Source organism: Monodelphis domestica, chromosome 4 (assembly GCF_027887165.1).
Source record: "Monodelphis domestica isolate mMonDom1 chromosome 4, mMonDom1.pri, whole genome shotgun sequence".
NCBI classification, from domain to species: domain Eukaryota; kingdom Metazoa; phylum Chordata; class Mammalia; order Didelphimorphia; family Didelphidae; genus Monodelphis; species Monodelphis domestica.
In genome coordinates, this window is record NC_077230.1 from 1017971 (window position 1) to 1033041 (window position 15071).

The 15071-nt window shown below is 45.8% G+C and overlaps 1 protein-coding gene across 6 annotated transcripts in view; it reads left to right on the forward strand.

The window, feature by feature from the left end:
• Positions 1-15071, forward strand: part of USP25 (ubiquitin specific peptidase 25) — a 177341-nt gene that overhangs the window by 1669 nt on the left and 160601 nt on the right. The window lies entirely within an intron of this gene.

A 15071-nucleotide genomic window follows, 5' to 3' on the forward strand; every position in this document is an offset into this window, starting at 1 on the left:
CTTTGTCTCGGCCTTGACCTGGCTGGGGCCTTGGTCGTCACCCCGTGGGTCAGAGAACGCGAGCTGCTCCCCACAGCCTTGCGTCGCGGGGGAGGAGGACTGGAAGGAGCATTTATCCAGCGCTTTCTGTATACCAAGTGCTCAGCTTTTGGGATTATCTCACTTATCTTGGCCACCCCAGGCATTAGAGCTCCTGTTCTCTTCCTCTGAGGGAAGCCGAAGGAGGCAGCTGGACTCGAACTCCTGTCTCCGGTGGCCTGGCAAAGCCTTCCATTGGCATCAGGGGCTTGTGGGAGTCTGGCGCCCCCTCCCGATGTGCTCTCCGGAGCTTGGCTTTGAGCCGGTGAAGGAGAGAACAGAGTTGGGTCAGAACTGAAGTTTATCGTGAGATACTGACGAGCTGAGCAGTGTCCTTGGGTGTGTAGCTGTAACGGGAACATCTTGGAGCCCGGTGCGTTGTTTGCTCCGTTCTGGCTTCCACTTGCACCCCTTCTGCCACTCCCGGCCCGGATGGAAACAGTGGGGGGAGGGGATGTACCTTCCGACTTGGAGGAGTTCGGAGAGAGCTCGTAGACAGATGGGGAGAGAAGTGGGCTTGAACGTACTGGCTGTTACGGGGTACCAGGCCAGTGGGTGCCCTTCGGCTTAGGATGCCTTCCTCTGTAGAATGAGAAGCATTCCCAATATTGGGCCCAGTAGGGTTGTTGGGAGACCCACCAGCCCATGGCCAGCCTTCCGTGAACGCCCTGTGTTAGGGCTGCTCTCCCCGGCTGAAGAGGTCTTAGAGATCCTTTCCTCGGAGGTCCCCATTATTGCAGGAAAGGGAGAGTAAGTTGAAGTTTACCCTTAGAATAAGTAGAATCCGATGGCTGCCATTAGACCCACTCAGTTAGCCTCCCTAAAGGTCTCCAAGCAATGGCTCCCGGGACATTGGTTGGTGTGTTGTTGGAGAGGCTCTTCAAATCCCTTCCAGCCCTGGAACTTGGTGATTCTGGTCCGGGACAAAAAGCAGACGAATCAGGAGCCCAACTGGCGTTGTGATGGGCTAATGGCCATCTGTTTGCAGCATTTTCAGTTTGGGCAGAGCCCTGAGTACCTGTATCCGGGTGCCAAGTGATTTTTATAGGCAGAGTCAGGTTTGTCGTTTGCCTCCCAGGAACAGTAGATACAATCAGTCAGGTCTCAGGATTAATTCAGTCTGCTCAGACCATTTGTGTCCTGAGAGCCACAAGGCTTCTCTCCTCTCTCTAGTCTCTACTGTAGTTCCCGAAGGCATGTCTCTGGGCTCAGAATTCATTGACTAAAGCCCTTCTTTGTGCCGAGCACCCTTAGGAGTTCGGGGCACAGTCACCAGTGAGCCGTCCTGCCTTCAGAGAGGTTCCACTCTACCTGGGAAACAATGTGTCTGCGTAGCAGTGGGTTTAAGGTTCAACCCAAGCTCCTTGTGGAGAGAGGCAGGAAAGGAGTTTGGAGCGTCAGAGAGGCGCGTGATGGGAGAGCAGAGCTGGGGAGGAGACGAGGGATTGCAGAGGTTGGCGGGAGGGGACAGAGATGAAGAAGCCACGCTGTGTTAGGGACAGGAAAGGACCGTTTGTCTGGAACGCGCTCCGAATGCTCCGTTTCTGGGGCGGGCGCCTGGCCACTAGCTAGGTGCACGGATGACTTGGCCAACGGGGACTCGGACAGAAAGAGTCATTGGGAGGCCTGAAGGGCCTGAATCGGCACGTGACTACAAGACCAGAGAAGCTGCTCGCAAGATAGGAAGAGGGAAGCGAGTTAAGCATTTGTGAACCTGGATGGCGGAGAGGATGATGGAGAGGAGAGCCGGGAAACCAGGAGAGAGCTTTGGCTGGTACCCACGGGTCGGGGTGAGACGGGGAAGAAGATCCATTAAAGGAGATGAGAGGAGTGGCCAGTCAACTTGGAGGAGAAGCAGGAATAATAACGGTCGTGCAGGACATTTTCAGAGTATTTAAGGCTTGCAAAGCCTTTTACATGGTATCTTGGTCTTCAGACCAGCTTTTTAAGGTTGGGGCTGTGATCCCCATTTTTCAGATAAGGAAACTGAGGCCAGGAGTCTTAAGGATTTGCCTAGGTTCACACAGCTCATTAGTGCCTGGGGCAGCATTTGAACTCGGGTCTTCTCTACTACAAGAATCGTTTCCCTCTGTGGGCCGTCTTACCGCCTGAACAATGGAAACTTGACCGTCCTTCTTCTCCTCTCACCGACTTGGCCGGGTTTCTAACTTCATCATCCCGCCAACACTGTTCTCTCCACAGTTACTGCTGACTCAGACTCCCGGATCTGCTGCTTTGACGTCGTGAGAGCGAGCCGAGAACGCGCGCTCTCAGGGCGCTCCTCTCGGCTGGCTTGTCCTTTAGGCCGCGCCAGCTGACCACGAGGATGTCTCCGAGCCGTCCTGGGCTCTCTGGCCCTCCATCTCTGCTCCTTGGGGTCGCTGGTGTGCAGCGGCCGCCTCTGAGCAGATGTTGGTCAGCTCTACGCATCCAGCCCCGTCCACGCCTCGTGCCCTCCACGTGACCTCCTCTGGCCTCCGTGAAGCTCTGGGGCCTCCCCTCCCGGCTCTCCTCGTCTCGCTTGTTGGGGCACGTGGGCGAGCTTCTGCTGTCGCCCCAGCACTTGGCGTCGTGCCTGGCGTGCAGGTTGGCGGCGTATTTGTTGGATTGTAGCCCATGCATGGGAACAGGCCCCCAGACTGCCGAGAGGCCGGCTTCGTTTCTAGCAGAGGATCAGGCGGGCTTTGGGTGTCACAGCTGGCGACGAGGCTGCCGCCATCCTCCCCTCTCGGACGCCCTCAAGCCAGCGGCCGAGTCTTCTCAGTTGTACTCTGGTCGTGTCGCTCGGACTAGACTGTGCTTCCCCTGACGCTGCTCGTCCACCCTTCCTGCCTCTGCGCTTCTGTCTGGCCTCGACCCGGCTGTCGGTGCCGCCTCCCCGTTCAGTCGCCTCCAGGCCCAAGGAGCACCTCACGTCCTTCATCACGTGGCGTTTTCCCGCCTTCTCACGCCGCCTCCCGTCTGCTCAGGAATCCAGCGAGCCTGCCCGCCCTCTCCGACGAGACCCTCCACCCTTCTGCGCGTTTTCACGGCTTTTCTCCCAACTCTGGAGCTCTCTTGCTCTGTCTCTGCTTTGACTCCTTCACTTTCTTGGGTGTCCACAAGGAATCCGGGTCTCTCCCGGCAGACTCCCTCATCGCCGATGCTGGCACCTTGCCGCTGCCCTCTTCGCCAGTCTAGCCTTCACGCGGCTTGTTCTCACAGATCGTCTGTGTGGGCTCCCTCAGGGAGCCGCGAGCTCCATGAAGGCCACGGCCCCTCGGCTCGCCTTCCTCGACCCCTCGCGTAGCAGTGTCTGGCCCAGAGTAGGCACTTCATAAGGGCTTTTCCACTTGGTTTTTCTCACTCGTCAACCAGAGCAGGGATCTCCGTCCTCTGTACTCTGGTCATTTCTGAATGGGCTTATAGCCCCACGGCCTTGGCCAAGTCCTGTGACGGTTCTGTTGTCAGCGGACAAAAGCGCCCCTCAAACACAGGAGCGAGCCCTGGTTGAGTGGGAAGAAGCAGAGGCAGCGGTTAAAAGAGAAGGCAACTTGCTTGCCAGGGGCATCTCTTGTGACGGAGCCACTCCCTACAGAAGCAGGAATCACTCTGCCTGCAAAGCACAAAGGAGGGAGCAAGGGCAGTGCCCCAAACACAGGCAAATGGGGCCCAACAAAGCTGGGAACCGGGCCCTTTCCTGTGACTCCAGGGAATTCAGGTGCAAGATGATGCCCTAGACTTTGGACCGCAAACCAGGCATCCTTAAGTGCAGCTTGATGCGGTTAGAGGTAACAAGCCTCCCTTTCTCGCCTGACCCTCAAGGCCATCCAACCACCTTTGAGGAGGGAGACGGGATGAATTCTAAGACAGGAGAGCTGATTTCTAAAGGAGGCCATCAAACCACCTTTGAGGAAGGAGACGGGATGAATTCTAAGACAGGAGAGCTGATTTCTAAAGGAGGCCATCAAACCGTCTTTGAGGAAGGAGACGGGATGAATTCTAAGACAGGAGAGCTGATTGCTAAAGGAGGCCATCAAACCACCTTTGAGCTGATTTCTAAAGGAGGCCATCAAACCGTCTTTGAGGAAGGAGACGGGGTGAATTCTAAGACAGGAGAGCTGATTGCTAAAGGAGGCCATCAAACCACCTTTGAGGAGGGAGACGGGATGAATTCTAAGACAGGAGAGCTGATTTCTAAAGGAGGCCATCAAACCACCTTTGAGGAAGGAGACGGGATGAATTCTAAGACAGGAGAGCTGATTTCTAAAGGAGGCCATCAAACCGTCTTTGAGGAAGGAGACGGGATGAATTCTAAGACAGGAGAGCTGATTGCTAAAGGAGGCCATCAAACCACCTTTGAGCTGATTTCTAAAGGAGGCCATCAAACCGTCTTTGAGGAAGGAGACGGGGTGAATTCTAAGACAGGAGAGCTGATTGCTAAAGGAGGCCATCAAACCACCTTTGAGGAAGGAGACGGGATGAATTCTAAGACAGGAGAGCTGATTGCTAAAGGAGGCCATCAAACCACCTTTGAGGAAGGAGACGGGATGAATTCTAAGACAGGAGAGCTGATTGCTAAAGGAGGCCATCAAACCACCTTTGAGGAAGGAGACGGGATGAATTCTAAGACAGGAGAGCTGATTGCTAAAGGAGGCCATCAAACCACCTTTGAGGAAGGAGACAGGATGAATTCTAAGACAGGAGAGCTGATTGCTAAAGGAGGCCATCAAACCACCTTTGAGGAAGGAGACGGGATGAATTCTAAGACAGGAGAGCTGATTGCTAAAGGAGGCCATCAAACCACCTTTGAGGAAGGAGACGGGATGAATTCTAAGACAGGAGAGCTGATTTCTAAAGGAGGCCATCAAACCACCTTTGAGCTGATTTCTAAAGGAGGCCATCAAACCACCTTTGAGGAAGGAGACGGGATGAATTCTAAGGCAGGAGAGCTGATTTCTAAAGGAGGCCATCAAACCACCTTTGAGGAAGGAGACGGGATGAATTCTAAGGCAGGAGAGCTGATTGCTAAAGGAGGCCATCAAACCACCTTTGAGGAAGGAGACGGGATGAATTCTAAGACAGGAGAGCTGATTTCTAAAGGAGGCCATCAAACCACCTTTGAGCTGATTTCTAAAGGAGGCCATCCAACCACCTTTGAGGAAGGAGACGGGATGAATTCTAAGGCAGGAGAGCTGATTTCTAAAGGAGGCCATCAAACCACCTTTGAGGAAGGAGACGGGATGAATTCTAAGGCAGGAGAGCTGATTGCTAAAGGAGGCCATCAAACCACCTTTGAGGAAGGAGACGGGATGAATTCTAAGGCAGGAGAGCTGATTTCTAAAGGAGGCCATCCAACCACCTTTGAGGAAGGAGACGGGATGAATTCTAAGACAGGAGAGCTGATTTCTCAACTTCCTCCCTCACCCACCAGCTGAACTCAGAACTGGGTTCAGAACCAAAGAGCTGCACCTTAAGCAGGTCAGAGCAAGACCGGTCCTGGCCAGGCCAGTTAACGGATCGTTATCCTGAAGTGTCCTCTAAAACACGAGTCCTGCTAAACTGTTGTAGAAGCATTTCTTTCCCACGTGCCCTCTTGTCAGCCTTCGCAAAGACAGCTTCCATCGTGCAAATTTCCGGGAGCCCTTTGAAGTGATATACGAGGCAGGTACTGAGGTCGCCTTTTGGACCCCCCTGGAATCCCTCCTTGTATTTTAGCCATTAGTGTGGATTCGAAAAAGACTGAGCAAAGACATCAGGTTTTGAGCTTTTGAGAGGGGTCCTGTGAGCAGAAACAGAGTTGAAGTGAGGTCAAGTCAAGTCCATTTAGCCGGTGAAGTGGGTACGTGCCGCACCACCTGTGGGCCTCTGTGTCGACAGATGTGAATGAAAAGGTTGAAGCCAGGATCCCGCACGCTTGCGCTTCTTCTGGTTCCTGCGCGCAGTTCTGCGCTCCTCCTCCCTTCTCTCCAGCTCTGCCTTCTCCCGCTTCCTCCTCGGTTACCACTTTCCTAATGCGTCGAGGTCCACTTAGACTCGAGGAGGGAGGGGTTTGCTTGGGATGTTAGTCATGACTTACTGGGGAGCCAAATGCATTTTTCATAGCCTTCCTTTGGAGTAAGAAATCTGAAGTCTTCGTATCCCTATTTTACAGATGGGAAAACTTGAGGTTCAGAGATTGAGGGCCGAGATGTTACCCCAGGCCTGGAGGGATGGCTTCCTGCAGTGCCAAGATCTGAGGCGCTCACAGCAAATGGGGTTTTTCTGGGAAACAGATCGACAATGGGGGCTTTGAAGGATCTTCGATGGCCTCAGTGATCAGATCAGAGTAGTACTTTAGAGACCTCTCTGTGCGCTGTCTAGAAGTGGGGAAGAGAGGAGAGCACGACCCTGGTCAAGACCTCAGCAACGGCCCCACTGCTCCAATCCCATCGTTCTACCCGGAAGCCCCCAGGCCGGAGAACGCGGAGCTTTCCGGGACGCTCTTCCCTGCTTTACGTGCCGCCCTGAAGGGGCTGTTCCTGCTTCATTTTGTGCTGGACGTTTCAATAAACAAAGCGCGTTTGCATGTGAAATATTTGCACAGTTTAAACGCTTTGCGGGCTCCACCATGACGGACAGAGCTGGCCTGGAGCGTCTACTTTGACTGCGGCCTTCTGGGTCTCTGTGGGAGTCCCATGGATGCTCTGCTGGCCGGCTGCCCTCGAGCCACTGACTCCGGCCAGTCGGATTTTGCAGTCACGACTGCTGGTTGTAGGGGATCCCAGCGCCAACGTTTCCAAGTTGGGTTCCTCTGTGAGCGGGGCTTCTGCTCCTTCCTAGACTTCTTCCGAGGCTTCCTCAGAGGTGCCAAGTCAGGAGGATCCGAGTTCAGGCGTAGCCACAGAACAAGCCACTTGGCAGCCCAGACGGCTTCAGGTTCCTCCGCTGTGTGTACGATGCACTTGAGAAGAAAACGGCGAACCGTGTCAGGGTCTGCCCAGAGAAGCCCCGAAGGTGCGCCCACTGGACCTCCCTGTCCCTGCTTGGGCACGCGGGCCCTTTCCTCGGCCCCTGACCCTTCTCTTCTCTTCTTTGGCCTGGCCGAGCTCTGTGTGATTTTGTAACACTCGCTCTTGTGGCCACCAGAGGCCAAGAAGCTGGGCGTGCTCGCTCCCGTCCGAGCTCACAGGAAGCTCTCGTGTTCTTTCCTGATTTATTCCGTGCCGCTGTTTGTTCATTTTTGTCGGTTTCCTCATTCCAAGTGAAGTCGTGAAAGGCTCCAGTGTTCTTAGTGCAAGAAATTCCTAAAGGCTTTGAAGTTCTTCTCTCCACGCAACATTTTCATTGTAGAAATCGGTCTGCTTGGCTCACTTCACCCTGGAACGCTGTTACCAGTCGCTCACGTTTCTTTTGCAAAAGGCATGCCGTTTCTGCCTTGTTTTTATGCATACGTGTCCATTTACGGTATTTTTTGTAGGTCAGACCTTTGTCAGAGAAATCTGATAGACTGATTTTTTTCTTCAGTTCCCTTTCTTTTTTCATTCTACTTTATTGCATTAGATTGTACTTTTGCAAAAGGTTTTTTTAAGAGATATTCGTTCTGGTTTTACGTTTTCTTTCCATGTCATTTAGTATATTATATTCCAAGACTTCCTTTCCCTTATTGGAATTGTAGCATGATCTGATTCCTTGGCGTTGACCTTTCTGGGTATTTTCAGTTGGGAATTTGAGGAAGTCACCAATTCGTTTTCTTTTCCACGTCGCCCGCTGGTCCTAACGTTCCATTTTCCTTAATACTTTGCTGACAAGCGATATCCTTGTTTTTCACTGGTCCTGATTTTCAGGGAGTCTTGATTCTTACGCCATTTCTTTGAACTTGATACTCTCCTCCTGGTTGTTCCTTGCACAGGACACTCCGCTTTGGAATGTGCCCTTGTAAAAGAGGACTTTTTCAGTGAATAGGCGTTTATTCTTTCCTCTCCACCGTCCAAAAGCCTTCTAAGAAGCAGCTTCGTCAAATCGAAAATTTCCGCTCTGGTCACGAAGAATGCCATTTTGCATTTTCATCGGTGGTCTGCCAGAATTGTGGGTCCTTGCGTTGATCGGAATTCTCAGATCCTTCAGAGTTGCTTGTCTTTTCTTGTTCTGCTCCCTTCCTTCTGTCTCAGTTGCTAAAGGTCTTCATACGTTTTTCTGAGACTAGGCTCCGCGGATGTACCTAATGTCATCCGTTCAGCTGTTCTGTGATTGGTGACACTCTCTTAGGTTTTAGCTCTTTCCTCCTCCTCAAAACAGCCATGTTTTTGCACGTGCAGGTCTTTTTCGTTTCTTTAATCTCGTCAGGGCTACAGATCTTCAGGAATAGTATCGACTGTTATACCCATCTTAATAGCTTTTTGAGCTTGGTTCCGAGTCGATTTCTAGAACGGCCGGGGCCAGTTCATTGCTGTCCATTTCCCCATAGCCTCTTCAGGACTGTTTTTGGTAAACTTTGACAAAAAGAGAACTTTTAAAGTTGCTTTGGTTTGCATTTTTCTTGCCTAATGTAAGAGTTAAAATTTGGGGGGAAACGGAGGCAGGTAGAAACTAATTTCTCTCTGCAAGGAGTATTATATCTTTAGAGTTTTATTTAAGAAAAGGAATTTAAGAGAAGCACGTGCTAGGTGGGCGGAGAGGCCCATTCAAGTTTCACTCACATCATGCGACGCGTCTGCTCCAAAGTGGAAGTAGGAAAGAGGCCCCAGGAGCCTTTACAACCAGGTTAAATACCCCATCTCGCTCTCGGCCCGGGTGAGGTTACAAGGCATGTTGGGAAGTGAGCAAGGCCTTCTGGGGAATGGAGTCCAGAGTTCGAATCTCCATTTTCACAATAAGGATTCCTTTATTATTATTATTATTTATTTTATTATTTGGCGTCTTTTTTCATATGGCTACAGATAACTTGAATTTCATCTTTTGAAAATTACCTGTGAAATATCCTTTGAGAAATGATTCATTTGGAAAAGGCTTTTATTCTTATACATTTGAATCCGTTCTTTATATAGTTTGGAAATAATAGTTCATTCGAGAAACTTGCTATCTCGTGTTTTCCTGTTAACGTCTGTATTGGGCGTGGTCGCACTCATCCCATCCCCTCTTTTTAAAGCACTGAAACATGGTTACACATTTAAAACCCCGGTAACCCCCCTTGCACCCCCTCCTCCAACGAAGCCGAGAGCCGCCCGCTTAGAGGGGGGTCCAGCCTCCACGCACATGTCCTGCCCTCTGGGCGAAGAGAGGAGGAGCCAACGCTTCTGTTCCCTTGCCAGGCTTTGTCTTTCTCAGAATGAGCCCATTCTTGATCTCCTTTTTCTTCTCCTCCTTCTTTCCTCCCTCTTTTCTCTGTTGAGTAAAACGTATGGTTGTGCTCAGTTGTGCGCATGCGGGTGTTCTTCACCCTCTCGCACCCCATCTGTTCCTCCTCGTATGTACAGACGTCTACTTTTATACTCAAATTCTGGGGGAAGCCCTCATTTCATCTCCCTTTCCCCACTCCAGGGTATTCTTTTCTCTTCATCATCTCCCCCCACCCCCATACGTCTATATTGGATACACACACGCACGCGCACACACATGCACGCACACGCGCACACATGCACGCACACACAACTTCCCCAAGACTTGAAACACCTAATATGCAAATACATTAGCCCTCCCATGTCATGAAGAAACATCTTTCCTTAGAGTAGGATAGAAACGCTTCATCTTTGTTTGGTTGTATCTACCTTTCTGTGTTCCTCTGGATTCCTGTCTTTCTGTTTCAGAATCTCTACTTCACTTTGGTCTTTTCGTCAGAAACACTTCTGTCTTCTATTTCAAGAAAGGTCCCCATCACCTCCCGCCCCCCATCACCAGATACTCCGTTTTACCTGCTACTGATTCTTCCTTTTTTATCCCTATTCAATTTTCTCCACATCGCTATTATTTTAATTTTTCTAAAATTTCATTCACTTGCCTTACTTTTCTCCCTTATTTATTTTTCAGTTTAATTTATCTAGTTCTGATATGGGAATGTTGAAGTCCCCCACTAGTATAGTTTTACTATTTCCTCCTGAAAGTCCTTTAGTTTCTCCTTTAAAAGTCTGGATGCTTTATCATTTGGTGCATATATGTTGAGTACTGATATTTCTTCATTATCTATATTGCCTTTTATCAAGATGTAGTTTCCTTCTTTATCTCTTTTAACCAGATATGTCTTTGTCTTTAGCTTTGTCTGTGATAATAATTGCTACTCTTGCCTTCTTTGTCTTAGTTGAATTCTAATAAATTCTTCTCCAATCTCTTACCTTTAATCTGTGTGTGTCTACCTGCCTCAAATCTGTTTCTTGTAAACAACCTATGGTAGAATTCAGGTTTTTAGTCCATTCTGCTATCTGCTTCCATTTTATGGGTGAATTCATCCCATTTATATTCATAGTTATGATTACCATCAGTGTATTTCCCTCCATTTGATTTCCTCTTTTAATCCTGACCTTTCTCATTTCATTCTTTCCCTCCCCTTCAGTGTTTTGCTTTTAATCAGTCCCCTCCCTTCTCCCTTTCCACCTCCCTGCTATTCCCTTCCTACTTCTTTATATAATCTTTTGATCACAGTCCCCCCTCCCCCACCCCTACCTTTCCTTCTCTTATATTACTGTTTTTCCTTATAACCTCATTTCTTATTCTCCTTCTGCTTCTCTATAGGGGAAGATAGGATTCTATTCTCCAGTGAATCTGGCTGTTCTTCCATCTCTGAGCCAATTCCAATGAGAGTAAGGTTTAAGGATACCCTGTCACTATCCTTTTCCTCCAATTATATTAGTCCTTTTGCTCCCTTCCCCCAGTTTCTTTATGTAATATACTTTATCCCACTTTACTTCTCATTTTCCATTTCTCTTGGTATTATCCTCTTCTTCACCCTTAATTTTATTCCGTTTCTTACATATCCTAAACAGCTTATTATCACACCCTTTATGTATACTTATAATTAATATGATAATGATAATAATTATTATGAGTTAGAAATGTCTTTCCTTATTGGAATTTAAACAATTTGTCGTCATCAAAGCCCTTCAAATTTTTTGTTGTTGTTGCTTTTGAATTTTGTGTTTGGATGTCATATATTTTGTTTGTCTGTTCTTCTCTTCAGGATGCTTGGAAATCTTCTATTTTATTAAATGACTATACTTTTCCCTGAAAGAATATAGTCAGTTTTAGATGGATAAGTGATTCTTGGTTATAAACCAAGTTCCCTTCCCTTCCAGAATATCATATTCCAAGTCTCCCAGTTCATCAATGTGGAAGCTGCTGGATCCTATGTAATCCTGACTGGTGCTCCACAATATCTGAATTGTTTCTTTCTGACTGCCTGCAGTATTCCTTCTTGGCCTGGGAGCTCTTAAACTTGGCTATAACATTCTTGAGAGTTGTCATTTGTAGGAGGTGACCTGTGGATTTTTCAATCTTTATTTTACCCTTTTGTTAAAGAATATCAGGGAGGGCAAATTTCTTCCCTATTTTCTTGTAATATGATGTGTAGGCTTTTTTTTTTTTTGGTCATGACTTTAAGGTACTCCAATAATTTTTTTCTCTTAACTAAGTGGATAACTTTTCCCCCTTAGGTTATATATTTATTATCACACAAATCATGTTTCCACACTATTCATTTTTATAAATGAATAATCTCATAAAACCAAAGCCCCAAAACATATTCTGTAATAAACAAGTGAAAAATCATATTTAGATCTACATTACAACTCCAACAGTTATTTCTCTAGTCCAATAATTCTTAAATCGATTCTCCTGGATCTATATGCTAGGTCAGTTGTTTTTTTCAATGAGATATTTAATACTTTCTTATATTTTTTCATTATTTTAATTTCATTTTATTGTTTCTTGATGTCTCCTGAAGTCATTAGCTTCTATTTATTTGCCTACTTCTGATTTTATTCTTTTGAATTAATTTATTTAGTCAATTTAGAACATTATTCCTTGTTTACAAGAATCACATTATTTCCCTCCCTTCCTTCCCCCCTTCCCATAGCTGATGCTCAATTTCATTGGGTATTACATGTGTCCTTGATCAGAACCTGTTTCCATGTTGGTGTTTGCATTAGGATATTCATTTAGTGTCTATATCCCCTTGACCCATGTATTCAAGCAGTTGTTCTTCTGTGTTTCTACTCCCACAGTTTTCCCTCTGAATGTGGATAATGTTTTTTCTCATAGATCCCTCCAAGTTGTTCAGGATCACTGCATTGCCACTAATGGAGAAGTCCATTACATTCGATTGTACCACAGTGTGTCAGTCTCTGTGTGCAGTGTTCTTCTGGTTCTGCTCCTTTCGCTCTGCATCACTTCCTGGAGGTTGTCCCAGTTTACATGGAATCCCTCCAGTTAATTATTCATTTGAGCACAACAGTATTCCATCACCAACATATGCCACAATTTTTTCAGCCATTCCCCAATTGAAGGGCATCCCTTCATTTTCCAATTTTTTTGCCACCACAAACAGCGCAGCTATAAATATTTTTGTACAAGTCTTGTTCCTTATTATCTCTTTGGGATACAAACCCAGCAGTACTATGACTGTATCAAAGGGCAGACAGTCTTTTATCACCCTTTGAGCATAGTTCCAAATTGCCCTCCAGAATGGTTGGATCAGTTCACAACTCCACCAGCAATGCATTAATGTCCCAATTTTGCCACATCCCCTCTAACATTTATTACTTTCCTTTGCTGTCATGTTAGCTAATCTGCTAGGTGTGAGGTGATACCTCAGAGTTGTTTTGATTTGCATCTCTCTGATCATAAGAGGTTTAGAACAGTTTTTCATGTGCTTATTAACAGTTTTGATTTCTTTAACTGAAAATTGCCTATTCATGTCCCTTGCCCATTTATCAATTGGAGAATGGCTTGATTTTTTTGGTACAATTGGTTTAGCTCTTTGAAAATTTGAGTAAGTAGGCCTTTGTCAGAGGTTTTTGTTATGAAGATTGTTTCCCATTTTGTTGCTTTCCTTCTAATTTTGGTTGCATTTGGTTTTGTTTTGTGCAAAACCTTTTTAATTTGATGTAATAAAAGTATTGATTTTACATTTTGTGACTCTTAAGTCTTGCTTGGTTTTAAAGTCTTTCCTTTCCCAAAGATCTGACATGTATACTATTTTGTGTTCACCTAACTTTCCTTCATTATATTCAGGTCATTCGCCCATTCTGTGTTTATCTTGGAGTAGGGTGTGAGATGTTGATCCAAACCTAATCTCTGCCATACTGCCTTCCAATTTTCCCAGCAGTTTTTATCAAAAAGTTGGTTTTGCTCCCAAAAGCTGAGATCTTTGCGCTTATCATAGACTGTCTTGCTGAGGTCACTTACCCCAAGTCTATTCCACTGATCCTCCTTTCTGTCTCTTAGCCAGTTCCAAATTGTTTTGATGACCACTACTTTATAGTGTAGTTTAAGATCTGGAACTGCAAGGCCTCCTTTCTTCGCACTTTTTTTTTTCATAATTTCCTTGGATATCCTTGATCCTTTGTTCTTCCAAATGAACTTTGTTATGTTTTTTCCAATTCAGTAAAAAGTTTTTTGGTAGTTCATTGGGTATAGCACTGAATAACTAAATTAATTTGGGTACGATTGTCATTTTTATTATGTTAGATCATCCTACCCATGAGCAGTCAATGTTTTTTCCAGTTGTTTAAATCTCTTTTTAATTGTGTGGAGAGTGTTAGTTGTGTTCATATAGTTCCTGTGTTTGTCTCAGCAGATAGATTCCTAAGTATTTTATATTGTCTCGGGTGATGTAAAATGGAATTTCTCTTTCTAATTCTTGCTGCTGAGAAGTGTTGGAGATATATAGAAATGCTGATGACTTATGTGGGTTCATTTTGTATCCTGCAACCTTGATAACGTTGTTGATTATTTCAGCTAGCTTTTTGGTTGATTCTCTGGGATTCTTTAAGCAGACCATCATGTCATCCACAAAGAGTGATAGCTTGATCTCCTCACTGCCTATTTTAATACCTTCAATTTCTTTTTCTTCTCAAATTGCTACAGCTAGTATTTCAAGTACACTATCAAATAATAGAGGTGATAATGGGCATCCTTGTTCCACTCCTGATCTTATTGGGAAGGTTTCTAGTTTATCCCCATTACAGATGATGTTTGCTGATGGTTTTAGGTATATACTGTTTATTATTTTTAGGAAAGACCCTTTTATTCCTATACTTTCTAGTGTTTTCAATAGAAATGAGTGTTGTATTTTGTAAAAAGGTTTTTTCTGCATCTATTGAGATAATCATGTGATTTTTGACAGTTTGCTTGACCATAGTATAGTCAATTATGTGGATGCTTTTCCTATTATTGAACCATCCTTGCATTCCTGGTAGGAATCCTACCTGGTCCTAGTGAATAACCCTTGTGATCACTAGTCTTTTTATTAGCATCCTATTTAAGATTTTTGCATCTATGTTCATTAGGGAGATTGGTCTGTAGTTTTTTTCCTCTGTTTTGACCTTCCTGGCTTTGGAATCTGTACTGTATTTGTGTCATAAAAGGAATTTGTTTGAAATCCTTCTTTGCTTATTCCGTCAAATAGTTTGTATAATATTGGGATTAGTTGTTCTTTGAATGTGTGATAGAATTCACTTGTGAATCCATCTAGTCCTGGAGATTTTTTTCTTAGGGAGTTCTTTGATGACTTGTTCAATTTCTTTTTCTGATATGGGGTTGCTTAGGTAGTCCATTTCTTCCTCTGTTAGACCAGGCATTTTATATTTTTGTTAATATTCATCCATATCACCTAGATTGGCATATTTATTGCCATATAATTGGGCATAATTTTAATGATTGTCTTAATTTCCTCTTCATTAGAGGTGAGGTCTTCCTTTTCAACTTGGATACTGTCAATTTGGTTTTCTTTTTTTAATTAGATTGACCAGTACTTTGTCTATTTTATTTGTTTTTTCAAAGTACCAGCCTCTAGTCTCATTTATTAAATCAATAGTTCTTTGACT